We start from the raw sequence: 27,007 nt of genomic DNA, 5'->3' as shown, positions 1-27,007 counted from the left end.
GCCACAAAGGTATTTTTAATCCTGAATCAGCAAAACCTGATAATGGACCTGAGCTGCTGCAAATGAAATTATTTTATAAAGAGTGGAGTTAATCCAACCAAAGGTCAGTGGAGATCAAAAATGCTGTCCGTTCAGGACTTAATGATATGTTCCTACCTTTGTGAGCTCCTAATTTCCTTAGATACCTAGGAGGTTATGTCATGGCTAATGCCTCCCAATTGTATAAATGCAACCATAAGCCCGTTTTAAATCAAATTACTGATGATTATCCAGCTCTAAATCATGGAGAAGGCCTGCCATTTTCTCTAATTGGAAAGACTAATTTAATTGTAATGACTATTCTTTCCAGATGCTCTTATTTGTTCCAGAGTATGACAATAAATATTCATGGTTTCTGACAATGAAACATTTAATTGTTTATGATCTGGAAAAGGTGTACAGCTAGTTCTAACACACTGGAATTGTCACACTGCTCAACCATTTTTGTCTTTACTATTGGGATTCACACAACTCCACATACAATACGTCGTGGATTCATTCCCAATAAAAAAGGTAGTTGAGAAGACTGACCAGATGCTGGCAGGGGTTTACGTCCCCTAGAACAATTTTTATAGTAGAGGTGCTGATGATGGAAACCATGTATTTGGTATTACTACTTCAAGCCAGGGGTGTGGCAGTACCCTGAGCACCCCTAGTTCCAGCACCACTGGGTGCTAGTAACTTATGTTCCTCTAAAAGATTCATACATGGATTTTTTGTGGTACTGTATCCTATATTAGTTTTTCAGAATGGACAATTAATAAAAATTGGTGCAGTGAAAACCTAATGTATAAGACTGATAAATTCATAGGACCAGAGAGAAATAAACAAAATATAAACTAGTATCAAAGGGAGGGAGGGAGGCATTAAGAATGACCCAGGTATTCAAAGTCCTTGTAAGATTTTTCACTAAGTTAAGCTTGAGGACTAACACACACCAATGACTAGTTAGAAGGGGAGACTTTTATGGTGTTGCATTGATCAAAAATAAAGTAAACCCCAGAAACAACTATAAAGATAGGTAGCAAACTTAGCAGAAATAATGTCTCCATAGGTAAACTTCTATTCCCTTTTTCTCACCACAGCCTCCCAAATTCACCCCTTCTCCTCCCCATAACTAAAAACACACTTTCATTAAAGGAGGCCTTCTTTTAACTGAACTCCACGGAAGAGAATGTGTAGGTTTTTAAATTATATTTTGGAAAGATGTATAAAAACAAATCACAAAGCTTTGCTAAATTGTTAAACTTCATGCAGTTTGAGCAGTTGCATTTAAATGAATAGGACTCATGGTTCATAATATTAAGTACATGCATGAGTCTTCGGAGGATCAGGGCCTAAATGATTCTTCTAAACCAAGGACTTGAGGAGCACTCATTTTATATGACTGTTAAATGAGTCAGATACATCCTTCATATAGTTTCTTTAGTCCTGGTGTTTTAAGCGTTTAATAGAAACCAATAGTATAACGTGTGTAAAAGACCTTGCATATATTGGAACCATTTGATCCAGATGGACGATAATTGGCTACTGAGCGTCAGATCTATTTTGATAAGGATATAATTATAAATTAATTACATAAAGGCATCTATAGCACACACACTGTCATGTGTGTCTCTGCTTTCCATAGGGATTAAATGAATACAGGGCTAAATATTTGGAAGGATCCCTTTTATCTCAGAACTGATAAAGCTTGACCATTGGGTCCTCTAAATTTTTCAGACCCAATCCCATCTGTACCTGGAATCTTCCACAGTTTAAGGCTTATAATTATTTCACTAATTTCTTAAGTGGTATTTGGGGCCCTTTCTACATTAAGGAAATTCACACTGGTACAACTACATAGATTTATATCAGAACAAACTCACAATGTGGATGGTGCTGAACCTGCACAACACCAAGCTTATTCATGTTCATCTTATTTCAGCATGACATCAGTTAAGCACACCTACATTAGGAGTTTGCACCAGCGTTGTTTCACCAATGAGAGTTTCCTTAATGTAGACAGGGCCTGAGATTACATTTCTCCACTGTATCAGAGTAACAGCCGAGTTAGTCTGTATTCGCAAAAAGAAAAGGAGTACTTGTGGCACCTTAGAGACTAACAAATTTATTTGAGCATAAGCTTTCGTGAACTACAGCTCACTTCATCGGATGCAAACCCCAGATGAATGAAGTGAGCTGTAGCTCACGAAAGCTTATGCTCAAATAAATTGGTTAGTCTCTAAGGTGCCACAAGTACTCCTTTTCTCTTTCCACTGTATCAGTTTTACCTAGGTTTCTCCTTCAAGAATTGCATCCTCATGAAAGGTGCCAGTCTGACAGTCTTGGAAACTGAACCGCTACAGCACAAGCCATGTTGATGTAAGTTTCCCTCACACTGTCCCAATCCTGATTTGAGAGGTCACTTCTATAAATGAAGAGAGTGTTCACACCCCTTGCCATTCACTCCTTGGCCTCTATAATCAGACTGCCAGCAAGGTTGCCATGTGATGTAGATGCCTGTCTAATAGCAGCTGGACTGAGACTACCAATTTATTTCACATAAACCACCAACAGCCATCAGATGTCAAAAACTTTCAGTCACTACCAACCTGGGCAAATTCACATCAGGGGCCTAGAGGTAAAGCTGAGCTGTCTAATCCCATTACAGTTCCCCTGTTAAATTGATTTTGTTAAAAAATAAACAAACAAAACTAATCAGATCACTATTTCTCAGATTAGGCCCTACAATAAAAACACACAGTATTTGTCCACTGAAAAACATACTTGGAAAATGCTAGATATTAATTCACTCTCTATATATCACACCCCTAAAGAGTTTCAAAATGCTTTAAAATTTTAGATAATCAAGGTTGCTGGTGTACTTCAAAGCACAAAGAAATACCTGATGGGTAGAGAAAACACAAATATTGACCCCACAATCAATAGATATTGAATTTCCTCCACTGAAACTTTGCTTTAAAAGTTAGTAACCAAAAAAGTAAATTCAAGTAAATAAAATAACCACCTTAACATAAGAAAAAACAAACAAGGGAAAAAAATGAAAGCTTTAAACAGTCCAAATGTCAGAAATATCTAAACTCAGCATCTCTTCTTTTGCAAGCAAACAGACCTTTTAAACCTTCCCTCATCACCACCAACACTAACAAAGAAAAACCTAAATACACAAATCAAGACTCACTGAAGGATTCTTTGTTTTAACCTGCTGAGCTGCACAGATGTCTTCAAAGACCAATCAGCTAGCGGTAACCAAATCATGGAGCCTCAAGGACATCTTCAAAGTGCCTCTGACTGCCAACCTGAGCGCTAGACTACACTGAACTTTAATTGACCTGTCTAAAAATAAGGAGCTTTACATAGAATCCACTGTGATATCAATGCAGGATTTATCTATGACTGAAAGGTTTAAAAATGAAAAGAGCAGATCTGAGTGTTTACCTGCGCGTGATTAACACCAACCATGCAGTGGTATGGTAGCCCTGTCGGTCCCAGGATATTGGAGAGACAAGGTGCAAAGATAATATCTTTTATTGGACCAAGTTCTGTTGGTGAGAGAGACAGAAGGTGGTCAAATAAAAGATATTACCTCACCCACTTTGTCTCTGTTAAGACAAATTGTTAGTTAACAATTGACACTGTGAGAGTCAGAGGTAAATCCTAGTTAAGTCTTGGCTGCCTGAGTGTGGATTCTATTAACATTCCTTATTGTTAGTTAAGATAATGACCCAAACTGGATTCTAGATAAGCAAGCTTTAGATCCTTCCCTATATATATTAAAACGTGCTAGGCTGCATTACCTTTCTACCTTATTAAATTTACTGCACCCACCTAGAATACTCAAATTTAGCCCATCTGTTGGCTGTCATAGATGAATTCTTTTTAATCTTATATCAGAGGAGAAATGCTATGCTGCAAGGTTGAAATACCATACCACTAGATTTGCATATGCACACTTAAGGAGACTTAAGTGAAATCTGTTCCTGGCTAAAACAATAACCTGACTGGTTTCTACTGACTCCAAAATCTACTCATGTCTTGAGTTAATTGCAGCTCAAAAAGCAACATGGTAGTTCAAGGATAATCTTTTTGTTCAGTGTTTGAATAGTGACTAGGACAATGGTCCTTGACTACGGCTCTTAGTGCTATAACAATACAAATACTAAACACTGATGATAATAATTAATAACGCACCATTTACTCCTATTTTACCATCTGGGGCTCACTTAAATGAAGTGTGTTTCAGAGGTGTAAATTATGCTTGATGGTAGGTGAAATAATTCACTCTCTGTAGCCTTCCCAGATGGTCAGACACTCAGAAGATGCTTGGGGTTTTTTTGGGTTTTTTTTGTTTTTGTTTTTTTTTTTTTACACAAATATCTGGTAATGAAATGTTCCTATGCAAACTTTAGTACTTGGGAATACTCGGTGTATTAGATTCCACAAACAAGCATACAAATTATGCTGGCAGCATGTGATAGAAATACTATAACTCTTCTCTTCCTACTTAATTTTATGGACAAAATGCAGTCTATGAGACTGAGCACAGGGCTGGGAAGCAGGAATTCCTGAATTCTAATCCCTGCTCTACCCTGATATACTCATGTGGCTCCTTGGGAATGTCACTTCCCCTTTAAGGAACTGATTTAAAAGCATCCACACAAGGGAGTTGCACTGACTTAATTAAATCAGTTTCTAAGCCAATTTAGCTACATCCATACAACTCATATGTGCAAACAAGGCCTTAATCAAAAAGACTCACTCCACTTTTCTCTTCTGTCTCTCACTCATTCATCAATTGCAGTTGTGGGAGGAAATCTTTGGCCTGATTGATCCCCGGATTCATCTCCCGGCCTGGGCTCCTGAATGGAGTCCCTTTTAAAACTTCTTCCCCAGCAGACTGCCAGCCCACAGTATTACAATGCACCCCCACTCACAACATGCCTAAGCCTGACTGCAGGCCAGAGAGAGTAAAGACTATGGGCTAGTCTACGCTAGCAACGTTTAAACGCTGCCGCAGCAGCACTTTAACATGGCTTGTGTAGTCGTGCCAGAGCGCTGGGAGAGAGCTCCCCCAGCGCGCTAAAAAACCCATCTCCATGAGGGGCATAACTACCAGTGCTGGGGCACTGTCTACACTGGCGCTTTACAGCGCTGAAACTTGCTGCGCTCCGGGGTGTTTTTTCACACCCCCGAGCGAGAAAGTTGCCGCATTGTAAAGTGCCCGTGTAAACAAGCCCTATGGCTTTGTCTTCACTGAAACAAAGGGCTTGCCTTCACTACCACATTACATCGGCACAGCTGCATCAATGCATCTGCACCCATGTAGCGCGTCTGATGAAGATGCAGTATGTCGACAGGAGAGCGCTCTCCCGTCAATGTAATTACTGCACCTCAGCAAGAGGCAGTAGCTATGTCAGCAGGAGACACTCTCATGCCGACATAGCGCAAAGTGGACTGTGCTTTAAGTCTATGTAACTTATGTCGCCGGGGGGGGGGGGTGGCTTTTTCACACCCCTGAGCAACGTAAGATACATTGACTTAAGCGGTAGTGCCCACAAGCCCAAAGGTGGCTTTTAAAAGCTAGATAACTAATGCACGATAGTTATCTTGCTGTAAAATACTAACTAGCAACAAGGCCCATGGCTGACCTCACCTAGCTTAGCTGATGGTAAGACTATAGTGCCTTATCTCCACTGCGATTTTACAGCAGGATAGCTAATGCATGGTAGTTATCCCATGGTAAAATAACCCACCTCTTTTGCAGTGAAGACACAGTCAGTGACTCTACTCTGAAATGGGGCCGTTACAGGGAGCCATATAATGCCTTAAACTGTACCTGCTTCCACTGCTGGGAAGGTATATCCCCATCTCAAGCAAAAGTTGCCTCCACAGTAGTATATCCAAGGAGACCTGAGGAGCTGGCCTGTGCCTAATGCAGCAGAGGTGGTTTTTTGCCTGGTTAGGGCCCCTAGTGCCAGGAATGCAAAGGAAGACTAGGGGCTCCCACATCCATGGAATTTCAGTCAGTGACGCTGCAATTCAGCGCATGCAGTCACAACGCTGTTTAAATTTGGCCCGGCTGCCCCTCTGTCACGAGAGAGGGGCAGCTGGGGGCAAAGCTGAGTGGTGCTGTGACCCTGTGCACAAGGTCACAATGCTAACAGAGGGGAGCCAGGCCCAGCCACTATGGGGTGAGTGCAGGGCAGTGCAGAGGGTTTTGGGGACCCAGGGCAAAATCTGAAATTCTTTCCCCCCACTCTTCCAAAAAACATAGACTGAGGGGAAGCCCTGAGGAGTAGGTGCTCAGGATATTCTGTTACCAGGTGTGACGAAGTGGGACTGTTCTTAATGTTTCCTCTGAATCCTGTAGGAGTGCCTCAGTTTCCCCTATGCATTTCTTAAGTCTCTAGATGGTGGGATAAGGGAGAGTAATTGTTGCAGAGCAAAGGGCCAGTGTACATAAATTGCTGATGCACTGTCTCCTGGCAACTGATGGCCTGGGCCCTTCCCGCCTGCAAGGTGATAGCTAAAGGGTTGGAGAACAAAGGAATCAGGTGACCTCCTGGCCCGGGAAAGGGACAAAGCCCAGAGGAGGAGGGGCTGGACGGGGAGTCAGTTTGGGGCTGGCTGGGGACCTGGAGTGAAGTGCAGATGTGGTTGTCTGGCTCACTGCCCCCCAAAATGGACCAGGCTGAGGGGTCCTGTTCTCTGTACCTACAAGGTCTGTTTTAGACCATGTTCCTGTCGCCTAATAAACCTTCTGTTTTACTGGCTGGCTGAGAGTCACATCTGACTGCGAAGTTGGGGTGCAGGACCCTCTGGCTTCCCCAAGAGCCCCACCTGGGCGGACTCACTGTGGGAAGCGCACGGAGGGGCAGAGGATGCTTAATGTTCCGAGGTCAGACCCAGGAAGGTGGAAGCTGTGTGAGCTGTTTGCCCTGCAGACAGACTGCTCACAGAAAGGAGGCTTCACCAGAGTCCTGACTGGCTTCATAAGGAGCAGTTCCAGAGCATCGCCCGGGGACTCTGTGATACCAGGGCCCTGAGATCCTGCAATGCTTATGATAATGCCTAGTTTGATCCTCATTTCCTAGTTATTCACAGACTTTCTTAAATGGTACTCTTTCACATGTTGCAGCTTAGCCTAAGGAAATCCTGCAAGAACAATGTGTGACTGAAATATACACAGGTTTCCCAAGTGGTAGTAACAACCATCAATGCTGCTTTAACTAGCAGCAAGACAGAGACCTCCACTACAAGCAAAACACTAAAGGTATTTGTTTTGTACAAGATTATTTTTGATTCCAGGTTTTCTAGTTTTATTTTGCAGTACATACTGTAAAGTGCCCCCGGAACCTGAAAGGCCCGTCTCATTGCCAAACTACACTGCTTCCCCTGATAAACTCGAGTAGGTAGAATCTCCAAACCCTTCCAACATATACTCCCAGCCCCAGTAAGCATTCTCCTACCAGCCTTTCCAGTTAATGAATTCTCTTGCAATCTCCTTTCAGCTACTGAAATCACACTGTGGCATGCTCCAGCATGGTAATATTAAGAGAGGAGCCCTAATTTTCTGTTTGTAAAATCTGGCCACCCTACATCATAGTACTGCTCCATCTTTTTAAAAAATTTAAAGTGAATTAGTGCTGAGAAAGATTCAGCTTGATGGCGCTGGAGGCTGACATCCTGTATGTATCTACAGGAAAGGTGGCTGTGCAAGCTTCCCCTACGCTGCCCTCTCAATGTTCTTCAGTCTTGTTCTAGAGCAAACACCTCTATAGGTGAGGGGAAATAGTGCAGTGTTCAGGGACCATGGATTCCACAGCCTGTCTGCTGAGACTGTCAATAAGGGTGCCAGCTGATTCCAATTATCCACATCACAAAATCAACATTACACCTTTCCACTGTGAACTGGATTTAGACCACTAATTCGTTTCACATAGGCTAATAAACAGCTACCAGGCGGATGGTTTTCAACCATTTCCAAAACAGGCTGGATTTGGATCTGAAAGGGAAAAGTTCTGAATCCCATTACAGAATCTCTGAGCCAACCAGTCTTCCTTTTTCCTATTCCTTTGTATGTATTTATTTAGATTTAGATAGTGCCTACCATCTTCTCTCACTAGTTAAAAGCTGTTGTGGATAGTCTTGTATTTGTAGCATATCAAATTGCCATGCCTTCTCATTTTCCAACGTGCCTTCATTGTGCAGAAATCCTTCAGTGGAGGGTGCATGCAGTACAGTTCTATTCACAACAAGAGTAATGATTCTGACAGCAGGAACTGTGAGTTGGGGGTGGAGGGGACTTGATTCTCTCTTTCCCAGAAGCTGCTCATAATGGCTAGCCAAACACCTCAATGTTTCCATCCTCAAACTCTAAAATTCCATTTCCATTTTTTTTACTTGGAAAAAAACTTGATAAATTATTCATTAAATATATGTATTCAATGTTTTTTATCCACTGAGATATTTATCAGATGCAGTTACTTGAACTTCTTTGTTGACTCTAACATGAACAACTATCAGAAATGTATCCTACACATTAGTATACAGTAATTTCAGGTACAACCATAAAAAAAATATAAATTGGAAACAAGATCTTCTAAAATGCATAGAATTTTTTTAATTAGTTTTATAGTCTATTACTTTGTGACACATTCTCTAACTGTAGTCATGAAAGATAAAAAGCAGCAACCACCTAAATCACTGGCTTCAGTTTCTTTTTATACTGGAAGATAAAAAGCAAATACTGTTACCCATCCAGTTATGACAAGAAGAGGCATGATATGAGACATAGATGCTGGAACTAAGGGTGCGGGGGTGGGGGGGGCACTTCCGCACCTCCTGGCTTGAAGTGTTTTCCATCATATATAGGGTTTACAGTTTGGTTCAATGACTCTCAGCACCCCCCGCACAAATTGTTCCACCACCTCTGGTATGAGAAGGATTTTAAGAACAAAGCAGATAGTGTTATACTTTTTATCAGGCCAACAAAGAAATTTTAATGCTCAGGCTTTTGAGTTCACAGTGCAAAAATGTTCCAGTGAGAGCACTGTTGCGTTATCTCCCTTTTGCTTATCTCTTACACTTAAAAACTGCATTTCCTCCAGTTTTCTGTAAAAAAAAATAAAGGTGTACCCAGTGCACCCATTTCCCCATTCAAATCTCAGTGTTCTCAAGAATCCTAGCTCCAACAACCCCTTCTCTCCTCTTGGATGTATAACCTTCAAAAAGGAGAGACTCTGGCCTAGAACCTGATCCAATGCCAACTGGAGATGCCCACTGACTTCAATGGGCCACTAAAACAGGGTTTCTGGTACAGTAGCCTTTCCAATTTCCTTTACTACAACCCCAGCTAGCTGACTAATTTTGATTAATTGTGATTTTTCAGATAATAGGGTCTTTTCAGAGGAAGTGTCACACTGTGCCCTGAGCAGCTTAAGTGATGCAATGATTAGAAGAACCATTGGTTTTCTCCATCTTTTCTTTTCTTTTGTGTATTGGCTTTTTAATATGTTTGCTCAAATTAAAAAATTACCTAATTGGGCAGTAGGACTTCAAAAACGTCATGTCACTAGTTATAACCCTGTTTTGTACAGCTACAAAAATCAACATTCATTCACCAATCATTCCTTTCTAAGCACTTTTGTTTTTCTGAAATAGCCCAGCCATTTGTCTGAAGTCAAAAATGGCATCTGTATGTAATTTCCATGCTAATTTGGCACCATCACATCCTTTTGATGACAGTCTGTACTGTTTCCCCTTTTTCTTCTGCTCCTTTCAGCTGCAGGACCCAGATGTTAAGTTCAGGAAAGTATTTTTTCCTGGCAGTGATATCTGGGTCTGTCATTGGCATCTTTGCTGATGGCTGTTGCAAAGCTGCGAATGAGACAGTACAAGATCAGACTGCAGACAGGCTTTCTTATTTTGATGCTAAAACCTTTTTCAGTTGCCTTAACTATGAGGGAAGTAAACTAAAATATCACAGACATGTTCACATTTCAGATATATAATGTTGCTTATCCGTCTCCACTGTTGACAGCTCTTCATCTTCCTCCCTAGCATCTGTAATCAGAAACTGGAAGTAGGTAGTAAGGGGAAGACTTTCAAAAGTGCCAATAAAGCACTAGAGGTGGGGGCACCATTTTAAAAAATTGGCCTAAAAGAGGAAAAGCTGGGTGTAAAGGAATCATGGGGTGAATGATGAGCGAAAGGGGAAAGGTAAAGAGAAAAAAAGTAAAAGAAAGAATGAATGGAAAAAACACAGAAGATTAAATGTTTGTGAAATTTTTAAGGCATCCTGCTATCTGTTTCTAAAATGTGATAAAAGTCTTTCAAAAAGGAGCAACGGAAAAGTTGTTTATAATTAATACTTTTCTCCAAGTTTTCTTTCCCTTAACCCCATGCTTCCCTCCTGGGTTCAGTTGCTGCAGCATTTGATTCTTCATCATATTGAAAAGGTATTTGTCTCCTCAGCGGCTATTGTATCACATGCTCATCACACGCTGGTTTGCCTGGAGTACAGAATGAATCAAGCAGCTTGCATCTTCCCCTGAAGCACAAGAATAGCACCTGTGACGCCTCATGAGTGACAAATCCACATTTTCCCGAAAAGAAGGCCTCCGCAAGAATGTACAATGTGTTCCCTTTGCACCCAGATGGAAATATTAACTCTGCAGTACAATAACAACAACTAATTTTTAGAAAGCATCTATCATAACCAGTATTACCAAATGCTTTATAGTGAGAGGCAGAACAGAACAGAGTTGGGTACAGCAACTCAGAAACAGAAAGGGAAAACTAAAATGTATCGAATCACAATCACAGAAGAAAAAGTAAGTAGAAATTTGCTTGGTCAAGAAGCAAACAATTAACCTTGCAGGCTGTTAACAGGGGAGAGAAGACAATATATGGGTAAAGTAATGGGATAAAGAAAAGGTAAGTGGGATTTAACTCCAACTGTAGGTGAAGACAAATTGGGAAGTTCTAAAATGAGATAATACTACTGCTTAGCATTTGTATAGCATTATTTATCTTCAGATGGAAACTGATCTATCTCAGTATTAATACTACCCGACTCCATGGCATTTTAGTGACATAACTGAGAAGTAGATAACATTTGTCTTGCCCACATTTCACAAATGAGGAAACTGAGGCAGAGAAATTAAGGGTCAGATTTTAATAAGTGGACTCTAATTTTAGCATCTCAGTATTTGATTGCTCAACTTGAGACACTTAGGACATGATTTCCAGAAATGCTACGCATACGCAAATTCAGTGCTCAGGGCCTCTTAAAAGGAGGCTCATGATGTCTCAAATTTGGCACACAAACTGAGACATGTAAAATTAGAAGCCCCCTTTGAAAGTTTAAGCTTACGTTTCTACTCTAGGCAAAAGAGAGAGCAGAGTCAAACCAGGATTAGAACTCAGGAGTTCTCAGGGCCCATACATCTGCTAAGACCACTAAATAACACTTCTCTGGGGGCTTAAACTTGCAAGATGCTGAACACTCTGGCTCCTGTTCAGCCAATCACTTATGCACATTCTGAATTTTAGACATATGAGTAGTGCTATTCAAGTCAATATTGATTAAATGTTTCGTTACTGAGGCCAGAATGCTCAGTACCATACAGGATGGAACCCCTGAAAAGAGAAACTCTAGCTAGACAAAGCAAGGCAAGGAAAGGCAAGTGAAAGAGCAACTCCCAAGAGCAGAAAGCTGCATGGAGGATTCAGAGGGGAGGTCATGATTGGAACAGTGAAGGTAGGAGAGCGGGTGAATGTGAGATCTGAAAATCAGGAGAGCAATACTGAATCTGATTTGGAGGGAATGGGAAGCTCCAAGTCAGTTTCCCAGACCAGATGGGAAGCTAATGAAGTTGACAGAGACTGGCAGTGAAACAATCTGTATTCAAACACTGAGCAAATAGTCTGGTCACAGCATTTTGGACTTCCTAAAGTTTGGTGATTCGGCCCTATTTTCTTCTTTCTTTTTTTAAACAACTAGTTATTTGTGGTGTCTGACTTGGGACATGTTAAAGGTGTATGTCTTTCAGAAGTGCTGATCATACCCCTTCTAGACGCTGTCTGAAGTTGGACACCCCTTTTGAAAAGTTAGGGTTAGGGATTTTGGGACACCACAGAAGATTCAATTTCAATAGTCGAGATGGGTGTGACTAATGGATGAGTACTGATCATAACAGCAGCAGGGCGCATTCTGGTGAATTCTGGCAGTGTTCTGGAGGTGGTGACAGACAGGCTGACCAAGAAGAAGTGAAAGTGAGTTTGGGGAGAGCAAGGTAAATTCCAATATGTAAGTTGTTGGGATCAAAGTAAAGGGTTGAGCAACTAAGAGCAGTGGCAGACTCAGAGACCTGTAAAAAGAAAGCATTTCACCTAGTAGGATACAAATTGCACACCACAGCACCAGCAAAACATGATACAGTTAACTCAGAATTAATGTTTTTATTATTATTTTCCTTCTACAATGTGGAAATCTCCAAGAAATTATTCTTACAGCTCTTCCTACAAACAAGTTTATGGGAGATTAGGTGCTGTTTGGAGTTTGTGATCAAAGTGTCGAAAACAATTGGTTACACTTGTGACCGTGAAAACTTTAGATCTGAGTGTGCAGATGGAAAAAGGAAAGCGAGCCCATAATTAGCTGTTTTGCATAAAAAAGTTAGAACAGTGACACAAGTGAGATTAGAGGCAGTAAGACGACAAAGGCAGCAGCTTCAGAAATCCGATAGAGATATTATCAACTCTTTCTGTTTATGATGTTAAGCCATTTTTTGCAGCTGCAGGCTCTTCTATTATCAGGGCAAATCAAAAAGAATAGAATTTTGCATGCATGCAAGAACACCTGACCCTCCAAGTTAGATGCAAAGCTTGGACTCCAGCTCCTCTGTGAAATAGTAATAATCAGGAACAGTACTCTGGGTATTGGCCTGTGAATAAGCACATCAAGATGATTAGTACAAGTAAGGATGGATGAAAAGGCTGATAATTGTATTTAGATAGTTCTGTTATATGGATCATAGTGGGAGGATACACAGATTCAGGAAAACATATAATAGAAATAATGTGGCACCTTAGAGACTAACCAGTTTATTTGAGCATGAGCTTTCGTGAGCTACAGCTCACTTCATCGGATGCATAGCATGCTATGCATCCGATGAAGTGAGCTGTAGCTCACGAAAGCTCATGCTCAAATAAACTGGTTAGTCTCTAAGGTGCCACAAGTACTCCTTTTCTTTTTACGAATACAGACTAACACGGCTGTTACTCTGAAATAGTAATAATGGGGCTACAACTGAACCACATTGGACAAGGGACCAAGAAAAGCAGCAGGAACTGGCGAGCAAGGAGAGAGGAGAGATGTATTGTTCCGGAATGTTGTATTATGGGTGTCTGTTAAATACTGAGCCCTTCATTAGGTCCTTTTAGCATAATTAGCAGACAGATGCAGGAAACCCCAGCTGGGCAGGGCGGCACAGAGGAGCCAATTGGAGGAAGATGAAGCACTATAGAAGCACTGTACTACGAAGCAGGCAGCGGAGGGTCAGTACACACAGCAGCAGCAGCAAATGGGAGTGGCTAGCAGTAAGGGCAGCATCACAACTCCAGCAGACAAGAGAAAAGAGAATTTTGGTTTTGGTTTTTGTCTGATTTTATTTCATTATGGGCCATAGACAAGATTATCTAACCATTTCCTTCCCTGACAGTCAGATAGGATGCAATTAGATGAAACTTCATATGGGTGTGTAAATTTGATAAGTAAGAATTCAATGAGATTGTTTTTATCCTGCAGCTCTGACAGCAGCAATTTTTTCAAGCCAACAACATCCATTATGAAGGAGGAATACTGCATATGCCTGCACTGCATAGATTACCCAACTGCGAGTCTAAATTCAGTCACCAATTGGCTGCAGTGCTCTGAAGAGACTTAGAAATTTCCCCCAAGCCTCTAACCTAGGTTTCATGCATGCACTTGTGAATATCCAATATCTGAATATTTTTAGTGGCTAGTGGAAACATGTCGCTCTTCAAACAAATTACTAAGCTATACATTTATTATCTGCCTCACACACATTTAGTACAGAATTATAAAAGTTAGGGCTGGAAAAGACCTATTAGATCATCTTGTCTACCATCCTGCAAATGAAAGAATGTTCCTTACTACCAGTATCAAGAGAATTAAAATCTTATTGTAGCAACATCTTTGTGACAGTAGTGTACTTCCACTGCAAAGAGAAGTAGCTCTCATTAGTTAACAGTAGCTGCAGACTGTGAAGGGATTTCTAATGTTGTGTCTTGGTAATGCATCATGCATAATGATGTATAAAAGTTCTACTCATGGAGCTCATGGAGAGGCACAAGTCTGGCACAAGGGATCGAGGCCTTGAAAGAAAAAAAGTGTGTTCTTAATCAAGATAGGCAATTCAAATTAACTAACGTGAGGTAAAGTTCTAGTGAAGACCAGGCGGTTCATAGTTTTCACATGATTTAGCAAGTCAAGTTAAAGACTAGACTCCCACACAGGCTTTAATTTGACCTAACTTGTGTGAAAACTACTACAGCCTTGTCTTCTCTAGGGTTTTACTGCCAGTTAGCTAACTTGAGTTAGCCAGCTCGAGTAAGAACACATTAGTGTCACTGTAGCGAAGACAAGGCCTGAAAGAAAGGAGTCAGATGGAGAGGGAGGCAAGAGCAACATGATAGGGACAACCATGGTCCAGAGTAGTTAAAAGCAAAGTTAAGTGACATGGGGTGCAATGTACAAGTTGTTGAGCCTAGAAGCATTGAGAGTCTTCAACTCCCATTAAAGCGCATCAGGGCTGGGGACTATGATAACTTTGGTTTATTTGTTTCCTTAAATGGAAGTTGGGGCACTGAGCATCATGCGAATGCAAGTCCATGAAAATCTCCTCAGGGGATAGGCTAGGAAGAGAAAAGAGGAGATCAGCCATTGGGTTGCATCAGGAAGTGAAACATCCCTGTTCTGAATTTGGGAATTTATCATACAATCCATTTTCAATGACTTGTATAGGTATTTACAAAGAATGCATCAGCCAGGTTAGAGCTACCTAAATCCTACAACAGGGGTTCTCAAACTTCATTGCACCACAACCCTCTTCTGACAACAAAAATTACTACATGACCCCACGAGGGTGGATGAAAGCCTGAGCCTGCACAGGCTCCGGGTGGGGTGGGTGGCCAAAACTGAAGCCCAAGCCCCACTATTCTGCTCCTTCATAAAAATTAATCTGGACTTGTCTTCACTATTTGAACATGGCTGTGACCACAGCATCAGAACTTTGTGGTCAGTGTAGACACACTTAGCACTATGTGAAATAATCATGGTTAAACTCTCAAGCCCTCCAAGTTTAACCATGAGTAACTGACACAATTTGGCCTAGTCTACACTAATTGCAAAGGTGATGACTTTCAGTTAACTTGATTCTCCACAACTGTGTTCAAACATGGTAAAATTCTATAGTGTAAACCAGCCCCCCTTGCTCCAGCATATTTCAAGGGAGTTAAAAGTTTTATTCCTCCTTTTCTCATCATATGTCCATATTTATAGGTGTCAGACGCTGACAAGAACTATTAAAGTAAAACCTGCATTCTCATATATATTACCCATAACAAAATGCTAAAATATTCTGTGGTCATCACCCAAAACACTGGAATAATGCCACGTAAGTAAAGTTGGTGAGAAAATGTTTGTTTCCTCACGAAAAAGTCAAAGATTTTCACTGAAAGCAAAAGTTCTACTATAAAAGTTGTCTCTGTAAAACTGATTAAGTTGGGCTGTGTCTTTATTGTTGCTCATAACACTGAAGAGCAAAGGTGCTTAGTTTACAAGTACAAAATTAGATAATTTTCAAACTGTAAGTACTACCAATTCAGCCTGGGTTGTGAAAGTTTTTTGAGGTTTTTGTTTTATTTTGGGTCTTTTGAGGTTTTTGTTTTATTTCGTCTTGGGGGGAGTGGGAGGAGATCGACACCAGCACAAGATTCTACTGGCCTATATCTGCTCCCAGTTAGCTATGCAAATCCATTGCTTCCTACGTGCTCAGCTCTTGTAGGTCAAGATGAGATGATAAGTAACAGTCAGCATGGATTTGTCAAGAACAAATTGTGTCAAACCAACCTGATAGCTTTCTTTCACAGGGTAACAAGCCTTGTGGATAGGGGGGAAAATGGTAGATGTGGTATATCTTGAATTTAGTAAGGCTTTTGATACTGTCTCACGTGACCTTCTCATAAACAAACTAGGGAAATACAACCTGGTGGAGCTACTAAAAGGTGGGCGTATAACTGGTTGGAAAATCGTTCCCAGAGAGTACTTATCAGTGGTTCACAGTCATGCTGGAAGGGCATAATGAGTGGGGTCCCGCAGGGATCGGTTCTGGGTCCGGTTCTGTTCAATACCTCCATGAATGATTTAGATAATGGCATAGAGAGTACACTTATAAAGTTTGCAGACGATACCAAGCTGGGAGGAGTTGAAAGTGCTTTGGTGGATAGGATTAAAATTTAAAATGATCCGGACAAACTGGAGAAATGGTCTGAAGTAAATAGGATGAAATTCAATAAGGACAAATGCAAAGTACTCCACTTAGGAAGGAACAATCAGCTGCACACATACAAAATGGGAAATGACTGCCTAGAAAGGAGTATTGCGGAAAGGGATCTGGGGGTCATAGTGGATCAGAAGCTAAATATGAGTCAACAGTGTAACACTGCTGCAAAAAAAACAAACATCATTCTGGGATGTATTAGCAGGAGTATTGTAAGCAAGACACGAGAAGTCATTCTTCTGCTCTACTCCGCACTGATTAGGCCTCAACTGGAGTACTGTGTCCAGTTCTGGGTGCCACATTTCAGGAAAGATGTGGACAAATTGGAGAAAGTCCAGAGAGAAGAGCAACAAAAATGATTAAAGGTCTAGAAAACATGACCCTATGAGGAAAGATTGAGAAAACTGGGTTTGTTTAATCTGAGAAGAAAAGACTGAGGGGGACATGATAACAGTTTTCAAATACATACAAGGTTGTTACAAGGAGGAGGCAGAAAAATTGTTCTTCTTAACCGCTGAGGATAGGACAAGAAGCAATGGGCTTAAATTGCAGCAAAGGAGGTTTAGGTTGGACATTAGGAAAAACTTCCTAACTGTCAGGGTGGTTAAGCACTGGAATATATTGCCTAGGGAGGTTGTAGAATCTTCATCATTGGGGATTTTTAAGAGCAGGTTGGACAAACACCTGTCAGGAATGGTCTTGATAATACTCAGTCCTGCCTTGAGTGCAGGGGACTGGACTAGATGACCTCTCAAGGTCATTTCCAGTTCTATGATTCTATTATTCTATGATTCGAAGATCATATTGACTTGTGCACCTCTTCAAATCAGAGGCCGTTAGTTAACAATCCAATTGAAGATGCATAAGCCAGGATAATATCCATTTCACTCCTACCTTAGCAGTGTCAGTTCTTAAAAGGAGGAATTGTGCATACAAGCCACATACTTGAATATTTACCTACCTGATCTCTATGGACAGCTGCTGTTTGCACACACAAGGTTTTTTTTGTGTGGGATGGGGTTGTATGTGCACTTCATTCACAAATAGTTGCAGGTGCGAATTTGCAAACCTGCCAGTTTGAATGCTTGGCCCTTTATTGTAAGATTCATTCACAAATTAGACAAGTACCTGAATTCTATAAGAAAAATACACAGTGTATGTACAGTGAGCCATAACTTTTGGAGGAGGGTTGTTTTGGGTTTTTTTGCGCATAAATAGCTGCTTGCTTTTTCTTCAGTAGTTAGTCAAATACTTTGCACATCATATTTTTCTATATAGGGTCTTACACCACCCCCATCACCATGGTATCAGAGTGCATTCCAGTAGTGCATCAAGCAATGTGACTTACATCTGTCACATGTGGTTTGTTCTCTCTCATCCTCTCCCCCAGGGAGAGAATTGCATGTACAGTGCAGTTTTGATTTTGGTAGGGAAGCTTATTAGACATATAGGGCAGCTTTATAGACAGTTACATTCATCGCTATTTAAAAACAAAATTACAATCACTAGCAAAGGCATTTGACAGTGAAAGCTTGTTTGAGAACCATGTTATATACAAAAAACACTTTATGGAACTCTAACTCTCAAAATTCTTTTGAAGTTTCACTTCTGATATGCTCCTTTGAAATAATTTCAAACAACTTTGTTGTGAGAGAAAAAGTAATGAATATTGCCAAATGCCTTCTGAAGAGTTCAGATAATTGCATCTTCATAAAAAGAAAAAAATGTCTTCCATATTCCATGTGATATTAGCTAATCAGAACTTTTGTCACTATGCTATAATCAAAACAAAAGCAGGTTTTGTTTTATATTTGTTTGTTAGAAAGACCAGCAGAAGAAAAAACAGTAGCAACAAGCAAGCAGAGGAAAAAAGGTACTCTAAATAGAAAAATGGTTACAGTTAATGCGATTTGTTTTCACTAGAACTGCTTCTAGGATTTGCTTTCAAACTACAGATTTATCTGCTTTCATTTGATAAGGGACAATGCTACACAACCTGTCTGAGCTGCTTCGACTCTCTCACCAAATAGAAGAACACACGTATCACACTTGCAAGTAGGAAAACATTCAAGTTCAGGTAACACAAGAATAAAGAGAAAAGGCCTAGCTTACAAACGTGCATACAAATGTGAAAACAATTACACTACAGATATAAAATAGAGTCTATTAAAGATGCTATGGCACAAATTCTGCCCTGAGGTACGCCTACAAGACGTCAATGAAGTTGATGGGAGTACTTTGTAATTACATACAAGAGCACAATTCTGATCTGTTTCATAGAGATAACATTCAAACTCTATTTAGACGGATCATTTTTCTTTACAAACAACTGCTAAAGTTTCCCTTTATTATAGTTTCTTTCATTATCCAGGAATGTGTTCGTACCATCACTGCATTACTTGCTTCCCTTTATTACATTCTTATATGTTAGTTCACTGGTCCTGTCTCTCTGTACTTAGTTTTGGCAGTCAGAATCTTCTTATGTTTGAGAAATGGTGATGGCAACAAAGCAAGCTGAAGATTTTGGTTCAAGTCATACCTATAGCAGTGTGACGCACCGGGGAAGATTTTCAAAAGGCATAAAGGCCAGTTAAGTGCCTAACTTCCAGTGAATAGCAACGAAATTTAGATGCCTAACTGCCATTTGAGCCTTTGAAAATCTTACCCATTATTAATAATCTCCCCTTCCTGTACAGAAATAAGTTCTACTGATATCAACATCTTTATACTCATACAGTTCCATCCATCCTATGGGGAGACTTCTTAGTGTATGTGCAACAGGCCTCAGGTGGCACGTGACCTGGATTCATCACCGAATTTGGTCCGCTGGTTGGATCATTAGCTACCCTCTCACAGGCCGGGTACAGTGTAATGCTTTGTCTATGCTGGTAAGCAATGCCAAAGGCTAGGCTACACTACCCAGGCTGTGCCAATACGGCTATACCAGGATAGCTGTGCTGGCAGAGCCCCCTAGCATGGGTGCAGCATATGCTGAGAGAAGGAGGTTTTCTGCTGGCGCAGTAACACCACCATCACCCCAGACAACAATTAGTTACTCTGACAGAAGCACTCTTCTGCCAGTGTAGCTGCATCTACGTCAGGGTTTTGCCTGTTGAGTAGGTTTTTTCACACCCTGACTGACAGAGCTATTCCAACAAAACTTTATAGTATAGACCTGGCCTACAGAACTTTATGCTCTGAGAAATACTGTAACCTCCCACACACCATGAAATTGAACTGGAAAATAAAAAATAAGGGACTAAATCTTGAAGTCCTTTCTAAGTTTTCGACTATGCTGATTTCAAGGAAGATTTTGCTCTAGTAAGGACTCAGTAAAAACTAAGGCGCAGAGCCTCCCTTCCCATTGAAATACCTAGCGAGCTGGTTTGAGAGGAGGAAAACTAAGCTTATTCTCACATAGTAAAATTTTATGGCAGGGAAAGAGATGGGCAGAATAAGCTGCAATGCTGTCCTCAGAACCCAGAAGATGCCCCGTAATGCAAGCAGATTCTGTAGATCTGCTGAGGGACAGGAGCTTTCTGCACAGCAGCCCTGAGTTTTCACACTGGCTCTGAGGCCCCCTAGTTCTGTTGCAATGTGACCCTAAAGCACAGGTCTAGTCACAGCTGCTCCCAGGATTCTGTCAGTGCAAGGGTGGTCTCCACTGCAAGGGGGTTCCAGATAACATCTACAGAACCTGGAGCTGTACTCCCTTTTCCTGGTAATCTATGGAGGGCTGTTGTGAGAACAATGTTGGGAAGACAATGTATCATCTCCCACCTGGTCCATCCCTTCTCAGCCCAGGCCTACTCACTCCCTTTACATAGAACCTGACTCCGTGAACAATCCTCGCCACAGTCCCAAGAAAGACAGGACAATGCCAGGGAAGCTGCTGTCTGCTAACTTATGCACCAAACAATGAAATCTGTGTGAAGATGTAAATTTCTGGCCTGTCAGTCTCTAGTCTTGTGGATCCATCAGCCATTCCTTCCCCTTGCGCACAGAGGGAGGCTGCAGAGCCCACTGTAGACCTGAGGCTTCATTACTGATTACATTGACATGCTCTTCAGCAAACCCTGTGGCCACAACTTTGGAGTGACTATGATGAAATTTCAAGGGAGTTCCATGCAACCTCTCTCATAGAAGACTGCCACAATGTAGGGGCTGTGGGGAGGAATTCCTCTGTTTGAAGACCAAAGCTCTGATACACTGCATAAAACGCGGCTTGATAAAGACGCTGTAATATTTAGACTAGTTATTTGCAAATATTTTTGGAGCCAAAATTTCATCATTTTAAAGTTAAGTGGGTTTTTTTTTACTCATGAAAGCTTATGTCCAAATAAATCTGTTAGTCTTTAAGGTGCCACCAGACTCCTCATTGTTTTTGTCGATACAGACTAACACAGCTACCCCCTGATACTTGGCACCATGCAAGGCACTGAATTTAGCTGTATGAAGTGGAAATTCATCAACTTCATGAAAAAACTCACACAGATACAGAGATGCATCTGAAGAAGTAGGGGTGGGGGGGTTTATCCATGAAAGCTTATGCCCAAATAAATCTGTTAGTCTTTAAGGTGTCATCGGACTCCTTGTTGTTTTAGTGATTTAGTCCTACCTCAATAAAATACCACTTACAGCTGATATTATGGTATATGTAAGCTATACAACAGACTTTGTGTTCTTTATATGTCTAAGGAGTCTCCATCTGCCATTTTGCAAGGCAGAGTGGATACGGCTTTTTACAGCGAAGATGCACTGTTGTGTTCTCTCAGAGTTTACATTTGTGCTACCTTATTTTGTTGTTTCCTGTAAACCTAGAATAAAAAGGCATTCACACAAAAAGTATACAGTTGCTCTTAATGCACGGCAAAACGTACATTCTCAAATTTTTTATTTCACACATGAAAGACTACTTTAAATATTTGCCTGAATTGCATTCTTCACATTATAACAACTTCTAATAGTTCAGTGCTTCAAGCTCTTTCTCTGCCAATGAAATAGGTCTATCAGTATTAACATGTTAATTCAAATATGTGCTTTAATGGGATCCTGACCCATGACAACCATTGCTTTCGGCATTCATAATACAATCAGCGTGAGATGGTTAAATTCTCACATATCAAACAAATATTCAAGACAGACCAGTTACATGGTTTGCAAAAGACTTAATCTGACATAGTATTATCAGTTTTCTAGTCTTTCTTGACTATCCATGTAGCACATCCAGGATATATAAAGGTAAATCTGAGCTAGCACTACTGAATTTGTGCTAAATTCAAATCTCCAGCTCTGTGTTTTGAGATAACATTGTTAAACTTAAACCAAGATTTTGAATGATTCAAGACATGCTCTCAGACTGTTTCTGCTAACCCGTAATATGTTGGTCTACAACATATGGTACAGTCATTACTTAAAAGCTGGTTCTCAGCAGTACACTTCTTCCCCTATAACCCAGTACGAAGATTGGAACTGGGGACCCATCTGCTCACATCTATTGACTTCTCAACATAATCTCAAAACATTCAGTTAACTGTTGCCACTCTAAATATTGTAAGGATTTTTTATAGCATGGCAAATAACAGGAATGTGATTTCACTTTATCTAGATCTATTTTAAATTATTGTCAGAGAAAAGAATAAAGAGAACAAACAGCTGCAGTACTGAATCACGTAAATACAATGACATAGCTGTATAATGCAGGCTCCTTGTTACACTACTTTCCTATTTTTTAAGTGAGGAAGGTACAAGTGATAATTGTTCTAGTCCAGCAGAAAAACACTTTTAAAAAATACACCCAAGAACTTGGAGGTGATCCCTTATATTGGGATATCTAAAAATACAAATAAAAAGGATCTGGAGAGATTTTATTTTTAATTATCTTTATATGAGCATGTAAGCAGTAAAAGGGAAAATCAAAGGATTTCCCTTTGTGGTGCCTCTTGGTAGAATAATCAGCTTTGATGTTACTCTTTTGATAACCCACAAGATTTTGGGTCGAGCAAGGGGCAGCTCTTTAGGATTTGTTCCCATTTGACATGGCTTTGACAAACATATGTAGATTTTATCCCAAGCCAAAATTCAGAACATATTGTATTAAACCATCTTTACAGGACATCCAAACACTGATGTTCCTTGAGCATCCAGAAAGACGGGCAGAGGAAAATGTGAGAGAGTGAAACTAAAAGGAAAAATCTAAAACTATAAAGAAAATGATAGTTGAGTCAATGGGACACATCTATTCATACAGTGGAGAGTCCCCAGGTGTGTAAATTGCCGTAGTTCAATCAAAGTCAATAGATCTCCCCAATGTATCGAATAAGTGAAATCAGACTGGATGGAATGATAACCCATTTCAAGATATATTGTACTAACAAGAATGTGTTCATTTTTAGAAGTATACATTCAACACCAATTCATGATAACTAAAGCATAAATGCTGGTTACCACTCTGACAAACCTGGCCTTTTACCTTCAACTCAGAAAGAATTTTTCTGTCGTTAATTCTGTGACTTCACTCTGTAGCACATGAGATAAGAATAATAAAATGGAGTGGGAGAGGTAGACAATAGAGAAGAGTGCTACAAAATGGTAGGAGAAACAGAAGATTACAGAAGCCTTTTGGAGCATGAAAATATGCATGCACAAAAAATAACACGATCAATATTATAATCAGAAAAATACAGTTTGTCATGCTCCTCAGTCCCACATTTCAGCCTTTTCACTGTATACCTCAGTCCTTTCTTTCTTCAGAAAGAAATCTAGATATCTTTTAAACTCAGTTCTTCTCTTTTCTTACATAGCTTTCCTCAGCAACAGACTATATGGTCCCATATACATTGGAACAGAGCTAAGTAGAATCCTAGAGTGAGATTCTGTGCTGAGTCTCCCACAGGGCTTGTCTTCACTTGAAAGTAAATCCAAATTAAAGTAGTGTATAAACTTAAAGCACAATAGCTATTCCTGAATAACTCCATGTGTAGACACCAATAAAAGGAGCAGCACAGAACTCACAGCATAGGGACAGGGGAGGCTAAGGTGAGAGGCCCCCATCATAACTTGAATAACACTGAGGTCTGCATAAATTATGACAAACTCCTGAGGCTGCCCTATGTGCCATAACTCTGCCAAGAATCTTGGCAGCACTGCATGTTTCGTGACACACACCACATGCCTAGCATACCCCTACACCAAGTTTTATGAGGGGTCCTTGGAGGACAACCTTATGTCTGTCTTTCTCAGTGCCTGCACCAGGGAAATTCTTACCTGATCAGATACAAGTCTTTCAGAGTCCATTTATGCCGCTCCAGCCCTTTTACCCAGCATAAAAAGCCCAGAGTGGGTGTAATGCTGACAGACCCTAGCCATAGGTGGGTGGGCGGAATTGAACCTGGGGCCTCTGGAGCTTAGTGCATGAGCCGCTACTGCATGAGCTAGAAGGCATATGACCCTTAGTTAAGGCTGTAGAGCAGACTCATTAATCTCTCTCTCTCTCTCTCTCTAAGTGGTCTCGGTGCCACTAGATGAGACAGAACACCACATCTAGGAGGTGTGTGGGTTACACAGGGTCAGGGATCTCAGTTCCAGTCTTGAATATGACTTTTGAACACTGTTTTAACATAGCTTGGCCCTACCCACCCAAAGAGCCAAAAACATATTAGAAAATATTTTAAAAGGAGCCATGTTTTTCTTCCAAACATGTCTCCATTCTCAGTGTAGACAGCATCTATGTCTATTACTCTTTTCATATGATAGCTCTGCTTGAGTTCCCTAAATAGTTTTACGATTGTTTAGATTGTTCTTTTTAAAAAAGAAAAATGTATCTCGATGGTTTGTATCAATCCCTTTCACAATTTTGTAAACTTTCAGCAATGAAAGACTTTTTGACGTGTATTACCAGCCAGAAATATATTCCAGGGTTCTGTTTGAAAATACAGGATGACCCAACTCCAGGGTTCTGTTTGAAAATACAGGATGACCCAAAGTTAAAACAGCATTCTACAGAAATAGCTTATTTAACCAAGTTTTTTTTTACACTCTCCTTTTTTCATTGTTTTCTACAGTGCCAACAAATCTTTGGCATATGGTGCACATGAGAATATGTCATCTCAAAAACCAGAAAGAAGAAAGTAGGAAAAAACCTCACAGGGGCTAAGGATACTTACCAGCTGGCAAAGAGGGAGATGTAGTGAGCAGCAGCAAGTTACAAAATGGCCACCTTAGGACTGCAGCTTTGTGTCTCTGCCATATTTAAAGGGTCAGGTCCCAGGACGGCTTTCTGGGAAAAAGTTCCTGTAAGAGAATGACTCTGTGTCAGGAAGGGTTAGTAGAGGGATTAGGCAGACAGAAAAGGAAATGCTCCTGGGGAAGGGATGGTCTTCATATACCACCACTATAGCACATTGCAAATTCTGATAGCTAACTCAGAATATGTGTGAGTAGTAACCAAAAATCACCACCACATTTTGAGTGTTTGGTGACCTACAAGAAATGGCTCTGGTATCTGTCCAGATCCAGTAGAAAAGAGTCAACATCACAAACATTGCAGCAAGGGAGGTTTAGGTTGGACATTAGGAAAAACTTAAAGCTTAAGCACTGGAATAAATTGCCTTGGGAAGTTGTGGAATCTCCATCATTTGAGATTTTTAAGAGGAGGTTAGGCAAACCTGTCAGGGATGGTCTAGATAATACTTAGTTCTGCCATGAGTGCAGGGGACTGGACTAGATGATCTCTCGAGATCATTTCCAGTCCTATGATTCTATGAAAAACTGCTATCACAAATGGCATCCTTGTTGGCAATATCAGGAGAAATACCAAAGACTGAATGTGCATGAATATTGAACTACCATCTCAACCCTACAGCCTGTTATGTCAGTGTCAAGGCACATTGGAAGGGCAGGGTAGGAAGCTTGCCTTGCCATCTCCCATCCCACAACTCTTACATGGATAAAGAAAACTTTTGTCTCCATAAGTGTCAACTTAGCTGACACTTTACACAAGCATTGTCTTCACTTCTGAAAATGCTAAAATTAACATTGTTATGAGCTCATGTGCAATGAAGCAATAGTAAACACATAAGAGTGTTGTACAGAAACATACGACTATCCTTTAGCAATTTGTACCCTGTATAAGTAATTCAATTGGTACACAATAAACCGTTGATTTTTTTGCTTGCCTGCCCTTGGAGTCTCATGTTGTTAATATATTGTATTCATAAAAACATAGGGGACAAATTCATCTCTAATGTAGCTCAACTTACTCCAGGAATAAATCTGACCCTGTTACTTTACACACAAATTAACCATGGCTGGAAAGGTGTTAATAGCTTTACACCCATTCCCAAACAGTCTAACACGATGTCAAAATAATGGTACAAAATTACAGCGATGACCATGGCAGGCTCTTGAATCCTCTGGTACAAATACTAATGCCCTTCTGATAATATTTAGGTACTTGAGAGCAGGTGTGGACTCACTGAAGCAGCTGAGCTCTGTCCCTGTTTCTGTTCAGGTCCCTTGTGACTGGTGTAGTCTCTCTGAAGAAGGCACAGCCCATTTGCAACAGGCTTAGCACCTTCATGCTGTTCACTCTGCTGTAGCCCTGATCCTTTTTCATTCAACTCATCTGTAGAATTGGCAAACAGTGCCCTTCACCTGACATATTTCCATAGTAAAATGAAGCAAAATTTTATATAAATATAAACTTATTGCTAGTCCCCATTATATTTTACTACAGATGCCCCCTGACTTATGCAATCGTCCCGTTCCGGAAAGCCTTGCGTAACTTGAATTTTGCATAAGTCAGAAACGTATAACCGTACGTCACGCAAAAATTTCCACAACTTGAAAATCCTATTTCTGGCTTATGGAACTTTTTCCATAAATGCAAATGTGCATAAATCAGGTATTGCGTAACCTGGGGAGCGTATGTATTCCCATAATCCAGTCATTGGCAGACAATTATTCTATGTACTCTCAATAGTAAATGTCAGGTGAGAATGCATATTCTGAAGGGTCTCTTATATGTGTTACAACAGTTCAGCATTTGAGTGTTTTAAATTCTTTCAGATAAAGTGAGGTTTTCCAAAAGGAACATCAGAGAAGAGTGTGGCTTTGCAGAGGAGCAGGGAAACACCACAACCCCTTAAGCCATCCTTGTGATTGTTACAATGATCATAGTAATTCTGCAGAGACATTTCTTTGCCAAACTGAAAGGTAGCAATCAGTATCAATGGGTGTCTGTAGGATGGGAGTCTGTAGAGAGAACATTAAATTGTCAGAGTGAAATGGTTTCAGTAAAAATCTATGGAAGCCAGGTCAAAATAAAACAGGTTTATGTCACTAAAAGTCAATGCAGACCATATTTATGATGTTCA

The 27,007-nt window shown here is 40.5% G+C and overlaps 1 long non-coding RNA gene across 1 annotated transcript; it reads right to left on the bottom strand.

Annotated features, from left to right (window-relative positions):
* Nucleotides 1-8,530: 8,530 nt before the first annotated feature.
* On the bottom strand, nt 8,531-26,252 carry LOC122462451. The gene is made up of 3 exons (XR_006284985.1): nt 26,108-26,252; nt 24,797-24,923; nt 8,531-9,921 (listed from the first exon to the last, which is right to left on the bottom strand). It is a non-coding gene; the product is annotated as an uncharacterized LOC122462451 (long non-coding RNA).
* Nucleotides 26,253-27,007: the final 755 nt, after the last annotated feature.

Source organism: Chelonia mydas, chromosome 11 (assembly GCF_015237465.2).
Source record: "Chelonia mydas isolate rCheMyd1 chromosome 11, rCheMyd1.pri.v2, whole genome shotgun sequence".
In the NCBI taxonomy this organism is placed as follows: Eukaryota; Metazoa; Chordata; order Testudines; family Cheloniidae; genus Chelonia; species Chelonia mydas.
This window is presented reverse-complemented; position numbering and strand designations above follow the sequence as displayed.